Source organism: Panthera pardus, unplaced genomic scaffold (assembly GCF_024362965.1).
Source record: "Panthera pardus isolate Hobbes unplaced genomic scaffold, ASM2436296v1 HiC_scaffold_10, whole genome shotgun sequence".
In the NCBI taxonomy this organism is placed as follows: domain Eukaryota; kingdom Metazoa; phylum Chordata; class Mammalia; order Carnivora; family Felidae; genus Panthera; species Panthera pardus.
In genome coordinates, this window is record NW_026526655.1 from 81,340,686 (window position 1) to 81,360,734 (window position 20,049).

At 42.6% G+C, this 20,049-nt stretch overlaps 1 protein-coding gene across 4 annotated transcripts in view; it reads right to left on the reverse strand.

Annotated features, from left to right (window-relative positions):
• The window catches only part of LYPD6B (LY6/PLAUR domain containing 6B), a 178,405-nt gene that overhangs the window by 54,757 nt on the left and 103,599 nt on the right, over positions 1 to 20,049 (reverse strand). Inside the window, exons 1-2 of one of the 4 annotated variants that reach the window (XM_019455774.2) lie at positions 15,200 to 15,313; positions 15,020 to 15,085 (exon numbers count right to left, since the gene is read on the reverse strand). The exons of 2 other annotated variants lie outside the window; for them this stretch is intronic. The gene's annotated coding sequence lies outside the window, so the exon portion shown is untranslated. Of the gene's footprint in view, positions 1 to 15,019; positions 15,086 to 15,199; positions 15,314 to 20,049 lie in introns of those variants that run through there. One more of the 4 variants, XM_019455742.2, reaches the window with a different exon arrangement.

The following is a 20,049-nucleotide window of genomic DNA, read 5'->3' on the forward strand; positions in this document are numbered from 1 at the left end:
TGAGCATCCTATCGGCCAACACAATGAAGAAAAAAGACACAGGATAATCACATGGACTTGCAGATAAAATACAATGTAAGCACTTCAAGACTGTTAGCCTTTTTTGTTGTTAAGAAATTTCTCCCAAGGTGGGTGCCTGGGTGGCTCAGTTGGTTAAGTATCTGACTCTTGGGTTTCGGTTCAGGTCATGATCTCACGGTTTGTGAGTTCAAGCCCCATGTTGGGCTCTGCACTAACAGCACGAGCCTACTTGGGATTCTCTATCTCCCTCTCTTGGGATTTTGTGCCCTCCCACCCTCTCAAAATAAACAAAGAAGAAGGAGGAGGAGGGAGGAGGAGGGACAGGGAGGAGCAGGAGGAGGAGGAGGAACAGGAAGAAAAACAGGAGGAGGAGGAAGAAAGAAGAAAGAAAATCTCTCCAGGTGTTAACCTTCCCCTCCTTGGGTAAATTCTTCAAGTATCCTTTAACATCCACACTGAAGGGTCAGGAGGCAAAGTAATTAGAAGGGCCTACGTATATAGAGAGTCTCCTATAATGCCTCTTACTGCATCCCTCAGTGAGACATGATGCCAAAGCACAATTCACTAACATGATTTAACAAGGCCAAAAAGAAGCCCAAGCACACAGCAATCTGATCATCTGGCTTGATCCAGGGATAAAAATGAGAATTTCTGGAAGAGTTAATGAACCCCATATCCTTTGAGATATTTCCCAGAAATATTTCTCCACTGCAAAGCTGGGTGGGAAGTGGCCTATACTACCTTAGGCTGTGTTCCCTGGCAACTGCCTAGAGTAAAGGTTTTCTCTACTGATGATCAGGGGCAGAGCCACTGAAAAACTGCCTTCAGATAGGTTAATAAAGCTCAGGCAATGCATGTCTAAAAAAGGGAATGTTTAACTTTTATATGTTTGAGTCTGTAGAAGTCTTATAGACCCTTCCTGCACTGGAATCAATTTTCAAGACTTTTTTATTGTGGTAAAATATACATAATAAAAAATTTACTATTTTAACTATTTTTTAAGTTTATTTTTGAGAGAGAGAACGCACACATGCACATGAGGGTCAAAGAGAGAGGGAGAGAGAAAAACCCAAGCAGGCTCTGCACTGTCCACACAGAGCCCACATGGGGCTAGAACCCACAAACCGTGAAATCATGACCTGAACCAAAATCAGGAGGCAGACGCCTAACTGAGCCACCCAGGCTCCCCTATTTTAACTATTTTTAAGTGTAAAACTGTGTGTGGCACTAACTATATCCACAGTGTCATCCAACCATCACCACCATCCATTTCCGGAACTTTTTCATTATCCCAAACAGAATGTCTGTATCCATTAACAATGAGACCCCACCGCCCCCTCCTACAGCCCCGGGTAACACCTATCCTACTTCCTGTCTGTTAAGTTGGTCTATTTGGTACCTCACATGAGTGAAGCAATGTAATATTTGCCCATCGAGTATTTCACGTAGCATGTTTTCAAGGTCCATCCATGTTAGACCATGTACCAGAATTCCATTTTTTATGGCTGAATAATATTCCATTGCTAGTATTTACCATGTTTTGTTTACCCTGGAATGATTTTTTAATATAATTACTTCAACAAGTATTGAATATTTACAATGTGAGAAGTTTGATTTTTTTAAACATTAACTTTATTCTAAGAACAGTATGTAAGAGCCAGAAGTGCTACTCCACAAGGAGCCAATTAATCACATGAATCCTCGTTTCAGAACCGGTAGCAGCAGCAAGGAAACAAAAGTCTAAGTAGTTTTTCCTCCCTAAGGGTTAGGGGAATCTCCCGCACAATCTTAATGAATGTTCTTCATGTTCAAAGCTGAAGTGAGACCAGAGTACCCCCACTATGCGGCCAGTGTGCTCCACAGTGCTTCTTATCATGGTGCCCACAGCTTACACAGTGTCATTCTTGACCCCCGACCCAGTGATAATGAGCTTCTAGCCGAGCAGCTGATGTCAACAGCCAGAAACTTCCATCCCTGCAGATAAAATACCCTGACAGAATTAACTAGAAAAGCACATCTTCCCGTAGCTGGCTTGCCATGCATCAGCTTTGCATTTCTCGGCACATCCATCAGGGAACAAGCCTTCTGTGTGGAAACATGGGTGTTTCCACAGCACCTCCCCAGCAAGACAGTGTAACAGTTGAAAGAGAAAGCGAGAACCTGCACCTCACTCCGGTTTTCACCTTTCGAGGGTATAAAAGAGCAGGTGGTGCCAAGGGGGGATGCCACCACATACCTGAATTCACAAAAGTGGCCCAGGATGAGTCATCAAAAGACGTCCACGGGAAGTTGACGAGAAACAACCAATTCTGTACACTGATGAGGGAATCGCAGGCAAAAATCAAGAACCACAGAGGATCAAGGCCACTTCGTTCGGCATAGACTTCTCAGCTGGGAGGATCTGCTGTCACCCCAGATTGTTAACAATTGGCTGAGCTGAAGTTCATTACTACTTTTGTGTTCGGTTGACGGGGACTATGTCATCCGACCAACAAAAGTGGTTTTACAAAAATATAGACAATTTAGCCTGGAGTTCCTCCTGTGTGTTTTTAATGTTTTATTTATCGTGAGGGGCACCTGGGTGGCTCAGTGGGTTAAGCATCCAACTAAGCACGTGTCTCTGTCTCTCAAAAATGAACATTAAAAAAAATTAAATACTTATTTTGAAAGTACACAAGTCAGGGAGGGAGAGAGGGAGAGAGAGAGAGGATCTGAAGTGGGGTCTGAGCTGACAGCAGCAAGCCCAATATGGGGCTCAAACTCAAGAAATGAGAGATCGTGACTGGAGCCGAAGTCAGACACTCAGCCAAATGAGCCACCTAGATGCCCCCTTCCTGTATGTTTTTTAAGACAGACTTCAAAAGCAAGAGTTTTTTGTAGATAAACACAAAATGAACACTGTTAAGATTGTGCCTTTTAGTATATAGGTAAAGAGTCCATTGGCTCTGAAACAAGAGATATTTCCATGGGTTGTAGAAGCCGGCCCCAAACAGGCTGAAAGTAGGATGCTAAAGTGAAGGATCTCCAATTAGTCTAATCAGGAAACCCCAGCATGAGAAGGCACTCAGTTCTCTGTCACAAGTAATTACTCTACCCTTCTTCCAAGGGCATCAATAATATGCATTTGGGATGTGGATGGGGGCACAACCTGAGTATGAAAATTTCATCTGTGGTAATCATTCAGATCCTCCAACTTTTGTTAAGTTCATTCAAACCTTTCTTGTGTGTAAACACACATATACTCTCAAAAATATTGTCCCGTGGCCTGGATCCATTTTCAAAGATGAGAACCCAATAAGGCAATCAGGGTTCATCAGAAGATACAAAATTAAACTTGAACTTGGTAGAATGCCAATTACTTTCTGTTATGGGCTGAACTGTATCCTCTTTCCTCCAAAATTCATATGTTGAAGTCCTAACCCCCTGGTACCTCAGAATGTGACTATACTTAGAGACAAGGTCTTTAAATAGGTGATTAAATTAAAATGAGGTGCTTAGGGTGGGCCCTAAACCAATACGACTGCTGTCCTTATAAGAAGTAATTTAGACACAGACCTGTACAGAGGGGAGATCATGTGACGACACAGGGCAAAGAGGACCATGGGAAGTGAAGGAGAGAGACCTCAGAAGAAACCAAACCTGCCTACACGTTCATCTCAGACTTCCAGGCTCCAGAACTGTGAGATAAGAGATTTCTGTTGATTATGCCACCTAGTCTGTGGTACTTATTATGGCAGCCCAAGACAACTAATACTCCTTCCCCTTTTCTTTCTCCTCTGATTTCCAGAGAGGAGACTGTACAGGTGGCAAGGACACTCTTGTCTCCTACTCCTCTTAAGGGCCTCGCTGTCATTCATTTCCTTATCCCCAACCAGGGCAATCTCTAAATCCAAAGTGACAAGTAAGAACACCTCACAAATACCCTGAGGACCCCAACTATAAAACAGGGGACCAATGCCTGTCCCAAGACCTCTGACTTCCAAAACTATAGGAACTCTCTCTGCCTTTCCCAAATGCTCTCTACTAACCAGAAGTCAGCCTGCAAACAATTTTTAAGATACTTTTCCCAGAAACCATGTCTAAATTTCTCTTGCCTTAATACCTAAGGCTGGCTCAGATGCCTTAACCCACATTAGTTCCCTCTCTTTTTAAAAGGAAAGGAGAGGTTGGGCACCAGAGAGCCTTGCACATTACAGAAACAAGTCCAGAGCAAGAGATTATCAGGGGCAAGAGGACTCCCAGTTGTCTCAAGATGATTACAAGTAATTACTTTCTACTTCACTGGAGAAGTTCATACAGGAGAGCCGAAGTCCTTTGTTAGCGCTGGGAGCCATGAACACCATAGCCTAATTTTCGTTCTCCATAGATAATGTTTAGCCTATAGCATAGGTAGGCATTGGGTCTGGCTCCAGGTGCTATGGCTTGAAGGAGACTGCATTGCACTCAGGGGAGGAACCACAGACTGAACCAGAGACTGGACTGTTGGCAGTAAGTCACCAGTGACAGAGGAGGCACAAGGGGGCACCTAGCCTGTGCTCATGTTCCAGCTCCGTTAGTTTCCTCCAGCTCTCAGTCTCGCTCTGGCCACCTCCCCAAGCCAACACAAGCTCCACACGGCTTTGCCTGGAGTGTCCTGAAACAAATGTGAAATCTATTAGAAGTAATACCCCCAAGCACTCCTGGGGTCAGCAAACAAGGCTCCTGGGTCCTCTCTGGACTGTGGTCATGGGGTGGGGGCTCCTGTCCAGGGTGCATTCCAGTGGCAGGGGACCACTAACACTCAGGCTAACACTCAAGCCTGCCAAGTCCCAGCCCCATGGAAGAAAAAGGAGAACAGACTGATGCAATTAGCCAGGCGAATGGGAACTTGTCAAACCATTTAGGTAAGACAGCACTTGAATTTATTCAGTTCCCATTACCGGAGGGTGATTGTGCTCCCACCCCCTGCTGATTCTGCGGGCTGCACAGCATTTTCCTAGCAAGGAAGTGAGAAAAGGAAGGATGATTTCTCAGCCTACAAATTCCAGGGCTCTGCTGTTAAATCAGCATGCATCGCCTTCAACCAAGGGGTAATTTGACCTTAATGGAATCAAGGGACACATACTGTTGAGTGACTCTGTCACAGAATCTGAAACTCAATGATGAATATTTAAGTATCCAATTAATTAAAATAAAATAAAATAAAATAAAATAAAATAAAATAAAATAAAATAAAAGGTTCCTTATCCAGGTCAATCTTCCTTACACCTCTAACAACTTATTACACATTCACTTTGCTAATGGCTCTGTTTCAAATACTGAGTTGTGAGCACCTCAAGAGTCCATAGAGAATCTTATTCTTATCTCCTTTTTGGGGCTGAGAATAGCGTTGGACACAAAATGCAAACTCGGTAAGGGTTCATTAACTTTTTTTTTGCTGCTTGCTTTTGAAACAGTTTTTCCTGGAAAGAAGAACATCCACTCTACCTGCTTCATTTAATAAAAAACACAACTCCCTCCTCTCTCTGACCCCCACCCCCTCACCGAACTGAGAACACCAACAGCATCATCACAAGAATGTCCACAGAGGATCCAGTGGATCTATCATAGAAGACAGCAAAATTGCAGATGAGCTTCAAGGTTGGTAAATTCTTGTCCTGTTTTAAAATCTGAACATATCTGTATGTTTCCTAGGACTGCTGTAACAAAATACCACAAATTCAGTGACTTGAAACAACAAATGTTTATTTTCTCACAGTTCTGAAGGCCAGAAGTCCAAAATCAAGGTGTCAGCAGGGCCAAAGCCCTCTGGAAGCTCAGAGAGAGCCCATGTCCCTCCTACTCTCTGGTGGCTGCTGACACTCCGTTGTGTGTGTCTGTATAACTGTACCTACACTCTGTACCTCTATCTGCCCATGCCCTTTTCCTGGGGTTCTGGTCACATCCCCCTCTCTCTTCTCAGGACACCTGCCACTGGGCCTAAGGCTCACCCTAAATCCAGCATTAGCTTATCCTAAAATCCTTAACTTGTTTACATCTGCAAAGACTTTTTTTTTTGAGAAAGAGAGCACATGCCAGTGCATGAGCAGAGGAGGAGCAGAGAGAGGGAGAGAATCTTAAGCAATCTCCATCCCCAGCAAAGAGCCTGACACAGGGCTCGACTCAGGGCTCTATCTCATGACTGAGAGATCATGATCCAAGCTGAAATCAAGAGTTAGACCTTTAAATGACTGGGCCACCCATGTGACCCACAGAGACCCTATTTCCAAATAAGGTCACATTCACAGGTACTGGGGGTTAGGACCTAGATATATCTAGTTTGGAGAATACTATTAAACCTACTAAAATTCGAAGTCAGAACATATCCTCTGTACCAGAAGACCCCATCTTCTTCCCAATGCTCTTCTTCATATTAATGGACTCATTTCCTACTCAGGACCCAGGCTGAACCCTTTGAGTCATGGTCAAGGGCCTTCACCTACTTGCTCCCCAGTTCCAATCAGCTCCATAATTCGCAGTGATGAAGTACAGTTCAATCAGTTCTATTCTACAAAAGTACTTATGCCTGTCCTCTCTTTTCCAGCCCTGATGCCTAACCAGCCTGCCCCCAGCTTGATTCTCCTGTCTCCTACCTGCTCTGCCAGCTTCCTTAACTACCATGCCCTACGCTGCTGCTTTCAACAGAGCCCAAGCATGCCGCAACCCTGTCCCCAAACTTTCAGTGGCATCTAACCAAATGAAGCCCAATCTCTGTACAGTTTAGCATCCAGGTCCAGTAGAATGAGCCCAAACCCACCCTCAGCCTTATTTTCCACTGCTCCCCTCCACTTGGTCCAGAGGCAGTGGAAGTAAATCATTGAGTGATCCTAAGTAGAACTCAAAGTTCCTCCAAGACTTTCAAGTCCCTCTGCCTAGGATTTATTCATTAATTCAACAAACTTCTATCTTGACTTATGTCCCCCTGTCCATGTCTTACACAGAATAGCTCAACTCAAAAGACAACTCATCTATGAGTCTTTAGTGAGTTTCATCAACCACATTGGACTTTTAAAATTTAAAAGTCTGCCAGACAGAGAAGGCATGTTCTCTCCCCTCCCTGTAGAGACTTGAACACTTGTCACAAAACTTGTAACAGAGTCTGGGTAGAACTCTGCTTTACTCATGTCCATCTCCCCCATAATCTAGAACAGCACCTTGCATGTCACATGTGCTCAGAAATAGCTGATCAATAAAAGTTATATTGAGGGGCGCCTGGGTGGCTCAGCCGGTTAAGCATCTAACTCTTGATTTTGGCTCGGGTCATGATCTCATGGTTTGTGGGATCAAGCCCTGCGTCTGGTTCCACACTGACAGTGCAGTGCTGTCATCTTGGGATCCTCTCTCTCTGTCTCTCTCCCCCTCTCTCTTCCCCTCTGTTACTCATGGCTCTCTCTCAAAATAAAGACACTTAAGAAAAGATACATCAAGGAAATAATATAGTCTCTGCCTTCAAGCAGGTTACATTTGAGGACAGGGACACACAAAGGTGGATAACAAAGGCTAATACAATATTATACACATCATAGAAGCAATATAGATGAAATTCTGTGGGAAATACAGAAAGGGAATTTTAAAAGGAAAAGAGTTTCCTAGAAGAAGTAGAACCTAAGAGAGATCTTGAAGAATAAAAAATGAGTAAAAAGTGGTTCATCAGGGAAGAGAATAAAGTACAGAAGCAGCAGCATCTGTACAAGAGCCCAGGGAAAGCAAACGGCATTTTTCAGCTTCCATGAAGAACAGAGCTTTCTGGCCCACTGACTGAATGGTGGGTAACGGAAGACAAGGCTAGAAAGGTAGGCCAGCATCTCGAATACTATGCCAAGGAATTTGAAATGGACTCTGTAGGAGATGGGTGTCATGGAAGGCTTTCAAACAGGTGTGATGTGGTCACATCTGCATCTTTAGATGAGCACTTATACAGTACTACAGGACCTGAACTGGATAGGTATCAGAATCATCTGTAGAGCTCCAAAATTGCTTAATATAGAAGGAAAGTACACGTAATATGACAATTCTCCATTCGCAATAAAATCGCATTGATGCTTCGCCATTTTGGCTTCAGACTTTTTAAGATAAATAAGACAAATATTCTTGAGCTCCTTTTCGCTCCCTTCCCCAGAAATAAACACTTCCCTTCAGTGCATATCCTTCTGGTCCATGTTGATACAAAGAAAGAAACACGTAGATACATGTGTATGTCCATAAAAGCTATATAATATTGCTTTTTGTATTAAAATCACAATACATTTAGCAAATATTGCTCTAAATTTGCCTTACTCACTGGAAGAATCTTTAAAAATTCAGATCCCTGCACCCCACCTAGATCTAATGAATCACAGTCCCTGAGCAGAGGTGTCTAGAAATATGAAGTTTTTAAAAACTTCCTGTTCATTTTGATGTCACCAGACCTGGACTGGGGAGTCACGGGAGTAGAAGATGAACCAAAGAGAAGACCAAGCAGAGGTAGGAAGAACAGCAAGAATGATAATTCAAGCAGGGGTGACGCAGTCCTAAGCAAGGTCAATGCAAATGTTAACAAAAGACAGGGGACATAGAACTACCCTACAATCCAGCAATTGTACTACTAGGTATTTATCCAAAGGATACAGGAGTGCTGATTTGAAAAGGCACATGTGCTATATTTATAGCAGCACTATCAACAATAGCCAAATTATGAAAAGAGCCCAAACGTCCATTGACTGATGAATGGAGAAAGATGTGGTATATATACACAAATGAATACTATTCAGCAATGAAAAAAAAAAATGAAATCTTGCCATTTGCAACAACGTGGATGGAACTAGAGGGTATTATGCTTAGCACAACAAATCAGGCAGAGAAGGACAAATGTCATATGATTTCACTCATCAATGGAATTTGAAAAACACAACAGATAAATGTAGTGTAAGGGAAGGAAAATAAGATAAAAACAGAGGGAGGCAAACCATAGGAGACTCTTAAATACAGAGAACTGAGGGTTGCTGGAGGGGAGGTGAGTAGGGGGATAGGTTAAATGGGTGATGGGCATTAAGGAGAGCACTGTGGGATGAGCACTGGGTGTCATATGTAAGAAATGAATTATAGCGTTCTACTCCTGAAGCCAGGACAACACTGTTGTTGACTAAATTGAATTAAAAAAAAAAAAAAGACAGGGGACAGATTTTGATACCCTGTGAAGGTAAAAGCAATAGAAACTTGCAATGAATTAGAATCTGGGGTGAGAAGTTGTAAGTAATAAATGGCCCTAAGGATTTTAACTTGAATGAGTTGGAGGACAGTGACACGCTTAACAAAAATGGAAAACACAGAAACCAAAGAGCTGCCCGTGGGAGAAAAGATGGATTTGGTTTTAGACATGTGCATCTGAGATTTCTGCAGGTTCTTCACATAAGTATCTCTAACAAGCATTTATAGGAGCTAGATTAAATCAAGGGAGAGGGTCGGGGATCTTAACACAGATCCAGGATTCCCTACTTACAAGTAACAGCCGTGCACCTGGAGCTGGATACGTTTGTTTCAGAAGAGAGAGAAGAGACCCTTGGGCATGTCCTTCAGGGATGCATGTATTTAGGGCAGAGCACATGAAGAGCAAGGTGATGAGACAGAGAAGTGGCCAGGAGTAGAAGGGCCACCGGAATCAGGAAGCCACAGGAAGGCTCAAGGGTCAAGAATCCACCATGACCTGAGTGTGATAAAGAGGAGGACCGAGAGAGATTGCAAAACTGGACAATCAGGACCTTCCACGGAGTAGTAGCGATCATGGCGGGAGAGGTCACAGTGTGATATGGCCTGAAAAATACCAGAAGCAGCAACATTAAGCTACTCTTCAGTGTTGAAACTTGCAGTCAAAAAAAAAAAAAAAATAGTGGAGGGATAATAATTTTAGGGTTTAAAACAGGAGATCTGAGTAAGTAGAATATGAGAAAGGAACCAGCAGTAAAGAAACTGAAAAGACTTATTTCTGTAGAATTCTTCAGAGATTCAATGCCTGAGAACACCCAGTAGCAAGAAGGCGGGGGTCAATCCCAGGTTGAAAACAGCAATTATTTAAAAGCAGAGCAATTTAGACCTTTGGAGCATCTCTTCATCTCCTACAGAAGACTAGGGCTTTGTATTTTGGAAAAATTTAACAAGAAGATTCTCTGGATTCAGAAGTGTTGGGCACACTGAACAGTGGGATGAAGTATAAAACTGAAAACTGGGAGTTTAGCAATAATCTACATACTAAAAAAGCTGCTCCTATAACAGTAGCATCCAACTATAGGAAGACATGCATTCTCCCTCCTGGTCTCCCTTCATGTCCCACCCCACCCCTCCTCCCTTGTTGACTGGATAATTCTTCTCTGAAAAAGAGAAGCATCTGTATATACTCCTCACCCATTCACACTGAATTTTCAGTCAAGGATCACCACACATTTGAGGAAAGCCTACCACATGAAAAAGTGAAGTGAAACTAAACAAACACATCACATGGAAAACTCAGAGACCCTATGGAAGATGAAGACTCTAGAACTATCTAGAAACTACAGTGGCCTGGAGAGAGATTAATTTGGCCACTTTTTTTTTCCATTAAAGAAATGAATTTTTTTAAAAACCCACACACACAAATCTGTATTTCTAACTTGTCTTACAAAATCAAAAGGCCTGGCAGTTCTAGACTTACATGGAGCCTGGAGCTAAGAGCAAGAAAGAGACAGGCCAAGGAAGTATGAGCCTAGACATTCTTTCGAGGAGAGCACTCAGAGGTATTACCAGATTCCCAAAGGGGTCTGTGACTCAAAAAAAAAGGTAAGAGCCTTGAAATAGGCCCTCTTCCTTTCTCAACATCTTCTAGGGAAAATGTAACAGTTTAGAGTGTACCTAAAAGCTTTTTAGAAGGAATATCCAAGATTTGATGTGTTAAATCAACTTCTCACATGCAGCTACCCAGTTCAAAAGAGAAAATGCAGAGCACTCCAGGGAATGTGAGGAATTGGAACCTTGCATACAGATATTACCCTATCACTGCTTGCACACCGAAACTACATAGATTAATGGGTCAGGAGAGATCTGCTCTTGCAGCCATCTAGAAATACCCTAAAGGAAAAAGGAAGAATTGCAAGTACTCACAGCTCAAACATGTGACTACTAACATCACTGACTTGATTAGAGAAGAACACGACGAACACACACACACACACACACACACACACACACACGGGCTCATGTGCATACATTTGCAATCAGCCAAACCTGCTTTACCCAATCCTAAGGCTTCCTGTCGTCAGACAATTTGTTCTGACTGGAGGTAATCACAATACATAAATAAGTTCTGCCAAATAAGAATTAATTTAAATTCTGTTCAAAGCTTTTCAAGAGATAGAAAGGCTGCCCTTCAGAGATACCTTCTCCTGGGCTAATGAGTTGAATTATTCTGTTTATCACAAGCCAAAGGTAACTTGGTAGTTATACTGAAAAAAATTCTTTCTCAAATTGCTTCACCATGGGTTTCTGCTTTGCTTTGTTTTGAATGTACAGAGTTATGGGCCACAAAACGATCCCCAAAGCTCCTAGAAGCAGAATAGGCGTTGGAGGCTCAGGCACAGTAATTCTCAAACAGAATTTGAGTCAATGCTCGGGAGGAAGGAACCATTAAGAACCTGGGATTGTGCACCTTCCCGTGCAGAGTCCTGGTCCAAGACTGAGTGGGAGAAGCCTTTCACCTGCCCATCACCCAGCATTACCACTGGTGAGATGGGGCCTCAGAAAGAGGTCTGTATTCCACATTCAGTTCTAGAACTTTCCATGTGGGCACCCCCAGTTTCTCTCCCTACTAGACAATGTTGCTAGGAAGTCTAAGAGATAATAGTCTTTAAAAAAAAAAAAAAAAAAAAAAAAGCTCTGTATCACTTTGAAAAATGTTCTTAGGGCCAGCAAGTTAGTGTGAGGGTCTCCCACAGCTACTAGTCCAAAAGTCTCTAATGCCTCTTGTTTGTTACTTCAGGGATTTTCCTGGAGTTGTTTTTCCTTCACATCCTTGGGGTCGTTAATATTTGAGTTTTTCAGGAATGGCTCCAAAAGCCACAGTTCTCATAGGACAGTCTCAAGCTCAGAAGGTCTACAAAATCTGGGGGTTTTCTTGCCTGGATTTTCCAAATTACCCCTAATGTGATTATAACATTTTACTTAAATTCCTCCAGCAATTTCCCATTGCTCCTCAGAGAAAAGAGAAACTCCTTTCACACAGCCTGGCATGGCCCGGCCACATACACCCAATCTCCACCCCAAACGTTCTCCTTGGTGCTCTATCTGCTCTGGTCACATTGGCCTCCTCCCTGACCTTCACCTTTTCCATGTTCCACCCTACCACAAAGCCTTTGGACATGGTGTCCCCCAATCTAGAAAGCTCTCCCATCTCTTTCTCTTGCCCTTAGCTCTTACCAGTCCTTCCTATTTCAGTTTGTGAGCCATTTTGCCTGGAAAGCCTTCTCCGACCTCTCTCACTGTGCTCAACTCTATCTAGTAAAGGCTCTCAAAGAAGTCTACTTTTTATTCTCCTGGGAGTGCTTAACACAGTTGCAATTTTATTTTTATTTTTTTTTATTTTTACTTTTTTTTTTAAATTTTTTTTAACGTTTATTTATTTTTGAGACAGACAGAGACAGAGCATGAAGGGGGGAGGGGCAGAGAGAAGGAGACACAGAATCGGAAGCAGGCGCCAGGCTCTGAGCCATCAGCCCAGAGCCTGACGCAGGGCTCGAACTCACGGACCGCGAGATCGTGACCTGAGCTGAAGTCGGACGCTTAACCGACTGCGCCACCCAGGTGCCCCAACACAGTTGCAATTTTACATTTGCTAGTATGATGAAGTGATTAATATCCATCTCTGGCACTGGATTTTAAGCTCTGTGAGAGGAGAGACCATATATGTTCTTGTTCACCCCTATACCCCCTTGGCACAGACTAGAAGCTTAGTAAGTATCACATGAATGCCTAGGAGGAGGAACACACAACCTCAGCAGGACTAGCTCCTTGCCTCACCACTCTCTTACTTTTACTTTTGGTAATAGGTTTCCTCTGCCCAGAAGGTTCTGCCCCCATTCCACCTGCTGCTTCTTCAGAGGTCTGCCTCTTCTGTTACTAGAAACTAAGCCTCGTGTACCTTCTCTCATTCCGTCAAGTCTACCCCCAATTTCCCTTTGTGTGACTGTCATCTCCACTTTCACCGGTCACCCCCCCACACACACACACTTTTGGACTAGACTGCCACACTGTGGAGTGCAGTACCCAGCTTCTTGACCAAGTTGTGAAGGGTGGAGAATGCCAGCTTCAGACAAAGCAGAGTTGACGCTTCACGTGAAAAAGTCACCAACATGAAAAGGACACGGAAGTGAGGCCAGCAGATAAACCCATCCTCCTTTCTCCCTCCTAGGAACGTTTGGAGGGATAGCCCCTCCGTGGAACCCTCCTAGAGAAGTGCTGGGCCAGGTGAACAAGCTACTGGGAGACAGATACAGTTCTTCATGGCTTGTGGAAAGGTGCCAGCCAGCACACCCGAGCAGCACCTCCATCCCTGTCCCACTGCTTTTCCCTGGTGCCCACACCTGGAGCTTGCATCTTCCAAATAAATTACTGACACCTTGATCCTTCTCCATCCTGCTTCCTCGAGCATCCAGACCGACATCCTCCGATAACCCCTGTATCCCCGAAAGACACAAACTGCACCTGGAGCCCAAGAACATAGTACTTTGAGAGGAGCTTCTCACTACACATCAAAGGAGAGAACAAAGCTATTGTAATCCTGGCCTGGATTAACAGAAGGGAATTCACAATCCCTCTGCTTGATTCTGCACTGGTCAGACACAGCATCAGCAGGACTGACTGTGGTTTTGAGAAATCCACTTTAAAACAGTTTCTCAGGGTCCCTGGGTGGCTCAGTCGGTCAGGCGTCTGAATTCAGCTCAGGTCACAATCTCACAGTTCGTGAGTTCGAACCCTGCGTCGGGCCCTGTGCTGACAGCTCAGAGCCTGGAGCCTGCTTTGGATTCTGGGTCTCCCTCTCTCTTTACCTCTCCCCCACTTGTACTCAGTCTCTCTCTCTCTCAAAGAGAGATAAATGTTAAAAATATTAAAAAAAAGTTTCTCAACATTTTTGAATGACGGACCTCTTAGAGATTCTAATGACAGGTTCATGAACCCTCTGTCCAGGTCAACACGGGTGCATCGGTTGGCTTTCACTTTAGGGGTTCTCAGAACCCCTGAAGCCCCAGCCATAGATTTAAGAAACCCTGCTTTAGAGAAACAGAGAGAAAAAGGAATACAATCAATACACAGCAACAAGAACAACTGAAGCCATGTTTTCTAAGGAGCAGATGAAAGAATAAGTCTTAAAAGGAAAAAAAAATCAGAGGAGGAAAAGAGGAAAGTTGGTATATTTGAAGGCATACCAAGTGGAAGGACTCAGATGTTTAGTTCTGCAATTCCTCGTATGGGGGTTACTTCCTTGACATCCCCAGTCTGATCTAGCTGTGTCCATGTAGCCCACGAGTGTGCTGCAATTCTAACCCATAAAACACTAGGCTATTATTCTAAAGGGGCAGATAGGGGCTCTGCTTTAGCCAGAAGCACCCCCCCAAAAAGCAGTGGTGGGGGACCCCATACCCATCTCTGTATGCTCTTTGCCTTATAAAAATCATTCTCAGCTCATGGGCCACTGAAAAACAGGTGGCAGGATAGCCTGGGTCCCACGGACCACGGTTGGTCATCCCCTGCACTAGGCTGCAGCCACTGAAGCATCAGTGCCCTCCCCAAACTGGGAGCTCCCCCAGGGCGAAAGGCATAACTTATTTCACCCAAGGGTCCCGGTCCTAACAGTGACGGGTACCCAGTCCAAGCTTAATATATGCATATCAAGTGAAAAATCCTGCTCATCTTTCAAGACTGAGCTCAGGTGATACCTCCACAGAGACAACCCTCACCCTCCAGGTTGAACGGATCTCACCTCACCTGGCAGTGCCTGCTGACCACCATCAGTCCCCCACCTAGGCTGTGGCTGTGTGCTGTCCACCTGCTGAAGAGATCTAAGATGAGCGGCTTGGGCAGAAAAAACAGAGAATTCTGTTCTTGCCAATCCTCAGGTTGGTTTCTCACTTTATATGTGAAATATAAAACAAGTACTCACTATGTGTTTCCATGAAGTAGCCTTTTTAAAAGTCCCATCAAAAGTGGGGATGGCTCCAAGAAATCCGTTAAATATTCTTGTGCAGCTGTTCACATCTTAGCATTTCATTAGTTATCATTGCAATTTTAAAAACAATTAAACTCTGTGGGTGTTATTTACTGCATCTCATGAAGATTCCGTCTTTCTGCTCCTCAAAAGAGAATCAGACAGAGAAATCAGGGTCTAGAAACTACCGGCATTGAAAAGACAAGTTTTTGTCACACACAGTTAATTTCCTTTGCCATTCTTGTGGGGTGATTTGAGAAAACATCATTCTGTAGTTTCATAAGACAAATTTCTAAAACCATCAAACAGGATAGCCAAAACTTGGTTGGTGTAGACCTGTGGTTTTTACTGACGTCCTCCGTACAGGAAGACCAAGAACAGCCATTTCCCACCAAACATCCTTTTGCCCTGATGAAAAACTCAATGGCATTTATGTTCTGAAAACCCAATTGGAACCAAAATTTACATGACACTAGCCAAGAAGCTGGGATGCAAAAACCAAGGGGAGTTAAAGTGTGTTGATGTTCTTGTTTTATCAGAAAGACAGCTACTCAATGACTTTATGAATAATCTTAAAAGACCAGAGATAGTCCACAAATGTAATGTGGTATCCTAGATGGAGTCCTGGGACAGATAAAAGACACTAGGTAAAAACCAAGGAAATGTGAATAAATATGGACTTTAGTTAATTATAACTTATCATCATTGGCTCATTAATTTTCATGGATGTACCACATTAATGTAAGACGGTAATAACAGCAGGAAGTAGGTGTAGGGTACATGGGAACTCACTGCACTATCTTTTCACCTTTTCTATACATCTAGAACTTAAAGCAAAATGTTAATTTTTAAAAACAGAAGTCCCTAAAGGAAACAATTAAGATCTGTAACTTTTAATCAATCAAGTAGAGAGAGACAGGGTAAATTTGAGAGTTTTAGTCCAAGAAAATGTAGGAAATAAGAAAAGTATATCAATGGGGTGTACAGATGGGTAAGCCTATCGCCCAGCAAACAGAAAAGTGGCAAAAATAAGGAATGTTAAGGATGCAGTATCTCTTATTTCCCTGATTAAATGCTGGGATGCCACCCTCCAACTCCCTTCACTCTCCTAATTTTTTTCACTCATATCGCAGGTAGTTGATTAGTGACTTGTAATTAGGTCAACCAAGTAAGAAATGTTAACTGAGTCTCAAGTAGAAGACCTTCAGAAAATGCTATGGGACCTCATTCCCAGAAAAAGAAAGGAGCTTCCTCAGTTGCACCCCCGCAGACCTAGCACGGCCTGCAGATGGCAGGTGCCTCACAAACACGTGGAGAGATTAGCTAGGCAATGCCCTGGCTGGGCAATGAACTCACCTGGGGAGCTCTTAATGAAGACCAAAGCCCAGAGGCACACCAACAGATTCTAATTTGATTGGTCTGGAGTGGGGGCTAAAACATCAGTATTTTTTTAAAAGCATCCCAGGAGGTTCTAACATGCAGCAGGGTTAAGTATATAGGATAAGCCTAGAAGATGAACTAGAGAGGGCAAGCCTGGGTATTAAGAGATCAGTTAATTTTTTATGGATGTGGGAATTTCAAATCATTACTATTTTCTCTTCCTCCACAGCGTTTCTCTCCATCAGCTGACACATGTAGTCTGCTTTTGAGTTAAGGGTGTAAGGAGGGGACATCGCAGTCACCTAACCCCTAAGGTCTATTAGACGGTCAGATAAGAAGTGCTCCTTATAAATTCAGATACTATTTTAGTCCTCAAAGAGGAGAAATATATTCTGGGGTAAAAACTTTAAAAATGTACTCACCCTCCCTCAACAATTGATAGAACAATTAGACAAAATATTGGCAAGGATATAGAGGAATATAAAAGGACAATATCATCAAGCAACAGAATCTAACAGACATTTATAGAACATTCCAACCCAAAACAGAACACCCATTCTTTTCAAATTCTCATGAAGCACAGACCAAGAGAGACCAGATCATGGTCTATAAAACAAGCTTCTACAAACTTTTAAGATTTTATATCAGCCAGAGCGTATTCTCCAACCACAATAAATCAAACCAGAAACCAGTAACAGAAAAATACCAGGAAAATATTCAAATAATTGAAAACTAAATAACATAGTTTAAATAATCCACTGGTCAGCGGTGCCTGGGTGGCTCAGTCAGCTGAACGTCTAACTTCAGCTAGGATCATGATCTCATCTCAGTGCTCATGAGTTCAAGCCCCACATCAGGCTCTGTGCTGACAGCTCAGAGCCTGGAGCCTGATTTGGGTTCTGTGCCTCCCTGTGTCTCTGCCCCTCCCCTACTCACTCACTCTCCCCTCTCCCTCTCTCTCTCTCTCTCTCTCTCTCTCTCTCTCTCTCCCTCTCTCTCTCTCTGAAAAATAAACATTAAAAGTAAATAAATAACCTGCTGGTCAAAGACAAAGACTTAAAGGAAATATTAAAATATATTTAACCGAATGAAAATGAAAATACAATACATTAAAATCTGCACAACAGTTAAAACAGTTCAGAGAGGAAAATTCATAGTATTAAATACAAATATTAGAAAAGGTCTCAAATCACTCTAAGCCGCCACCTCAAGATTCTAGAAAAAGAGCAATAGAAACCCAGAGCAAGCAGAGAGAAGGAAATAATAAACTAAGAGCGGAAATCACTCAGGGACCCATAGGGAACCAGGAAGGCAGGGATTGTAGCGATGCAGCTGCAAACCAAGGAATGCCAACAACTTCCAGGAAACTACCAGAAGCAAAGATAACCCAAGAAAGGATTCCTCCCCCAGCCTTCAGAGGGAACAAGGCTGAAACCTTGATTTCAGACTTCTAACCTCCAGAACTGTGAGAGAATAAATTTCTAGGGTTTTGAGCCACCCAGTTGGTGGCACATTGTTACAGTGCCCTAGAAAACTAAATGAGCTTCTAATGAGGTGTGTGGGGGGTGGGGTGGGGGTGGGGGTGGGGGAATCAGATTAATCCAGCAAAAGCTAGAAACTATTTTTTAAGTAGCAAAAGGGAAAAAAGGGTTTTATATAACAGATACAAAATACAGCAGAAAAATATTCAATGTATCAGCAATTCAGAAATTATGACCCTATTAAACTCATTTATTAGAATACAAAATGCTAAATGGGTTTACAAATGTGATTCATTTATAGTCTTCAATGAATGTTTCTAGAATATCAGAACAAAGTGATAGAAAGTATGTAAGAATATGAAAAAAGATACCAAAACCACCTGAAGAGAGAAAAAGCTGGTGTAACAATATTAATATCTAAGACAAAAAGAAAATTCATGCTTAGAATACCCCAAGAAGAAATAACTACAATGTTCCTAAACTACATAGCCTACAAAAATATCCATCGAAAGCTGACAACTGTAAGGACAAATGGAAAGATGTATTGAGTGGTAGATGTTCTCTTCTGAAAGAGGTAATCTGAGAAAATATGCAGAGAACAAATAGTAGGGTTAGAGACAATGTGAACTTTGCCAGTAAGATTAATCTAAAAATGTGCTCAAAACCCTATTCCCAACGAAACGAATTCACTTTTCTTTTTAAAGCACGGGGGAGCGTTTATAAAATTATCCATGTACTAGGTTTCCAAGAAGTCTCAACAGACTTCAAAGAATCCTGGTCATACACACCACATTCCTTGACCAAAATACGATATTGTTTATCTCTGGGGCATCTGGCTGGCTCTTCAGTAGAGCATGCAACTCTGGACCTTGGGGTTGTAAGTTCCAGCCCCACACTGGGTGTGGAGATTACTTAAAATCTTGAGGAAACAAAACTACAATATTATCTCTGAATTCAACTTCACTCTAAGAGAAATGCAAATTAAATTACAATAAAATAGCACTTTCTGCCTATATTAGAAACACAAAATAGGGCAAAACAAGGTGTTGGTTAGGTTGTAAGAAAACATGAACTCTCAGCCAGGGTGAGAATGAAAATTGATATGATTTGGCAGTATCTATCAAAATTTAAAATGCACATTTGCCCTGTGCCCGCCAATCCATTCCCAGGATTTTCTCCCTATAGATACTTACAAATGTGCAAAAACAGAAGAGTGTGCAAGGATTTCATCACAGTATTGATTGTTACCACAAAAGACATAAAAACCTTAATGTCCATCAATGTGGGAATGATTAAACTATGGTCTTGTCAGATAACCGAATATTAACAGAATGAGGCAACACAATGTTTATGATATGGAAGAGTGCTAATATCTGCAAGATGTGAAACAATGTGTACAGTCACATCATTAAACTTTTTTTTTTTAATAGAGGGGAAGGGTATTTGTTAGAAGGTGAAGGAGGGTCAGTAATGTAATGTATCCTCCGGACTGAGAAGGTTCTTTAAAGCCAAAAAACGAAGCAAGCCATTCCGTACTGTTTACACAGTTTTGTTCAGGGTAACTCGCGGACAGGGGCAATATGGTGGGTGGGTGGGCAGGAGGACAAGCAGATGATTGAGGCGGTAATATATGGCTATTCTCTGCCCCTATTCTCGGCACCCAACTTTTATGGAGCTAGAGACATGATGGTGAGGTCACAGGCTAGTTCTCTAAAGTGGCACCACCTATGCATCTGAGGTGAGACCAGGATGGAGGGCCAAAGATGGAGTCAGTGTTGTCAGGGCTACTTGCAGTCTTCACATTCTAGAAACACACCCCACTAACACAGTCTGCTAACAGTAGTTGTTTCTGTAAGTACGGAGAGACAGGGAAGATTTAATTTCACTAAAAGATGGTATCTGCATTTTTATGATGTTCATATTACTATTCAAATAAATAAGCAG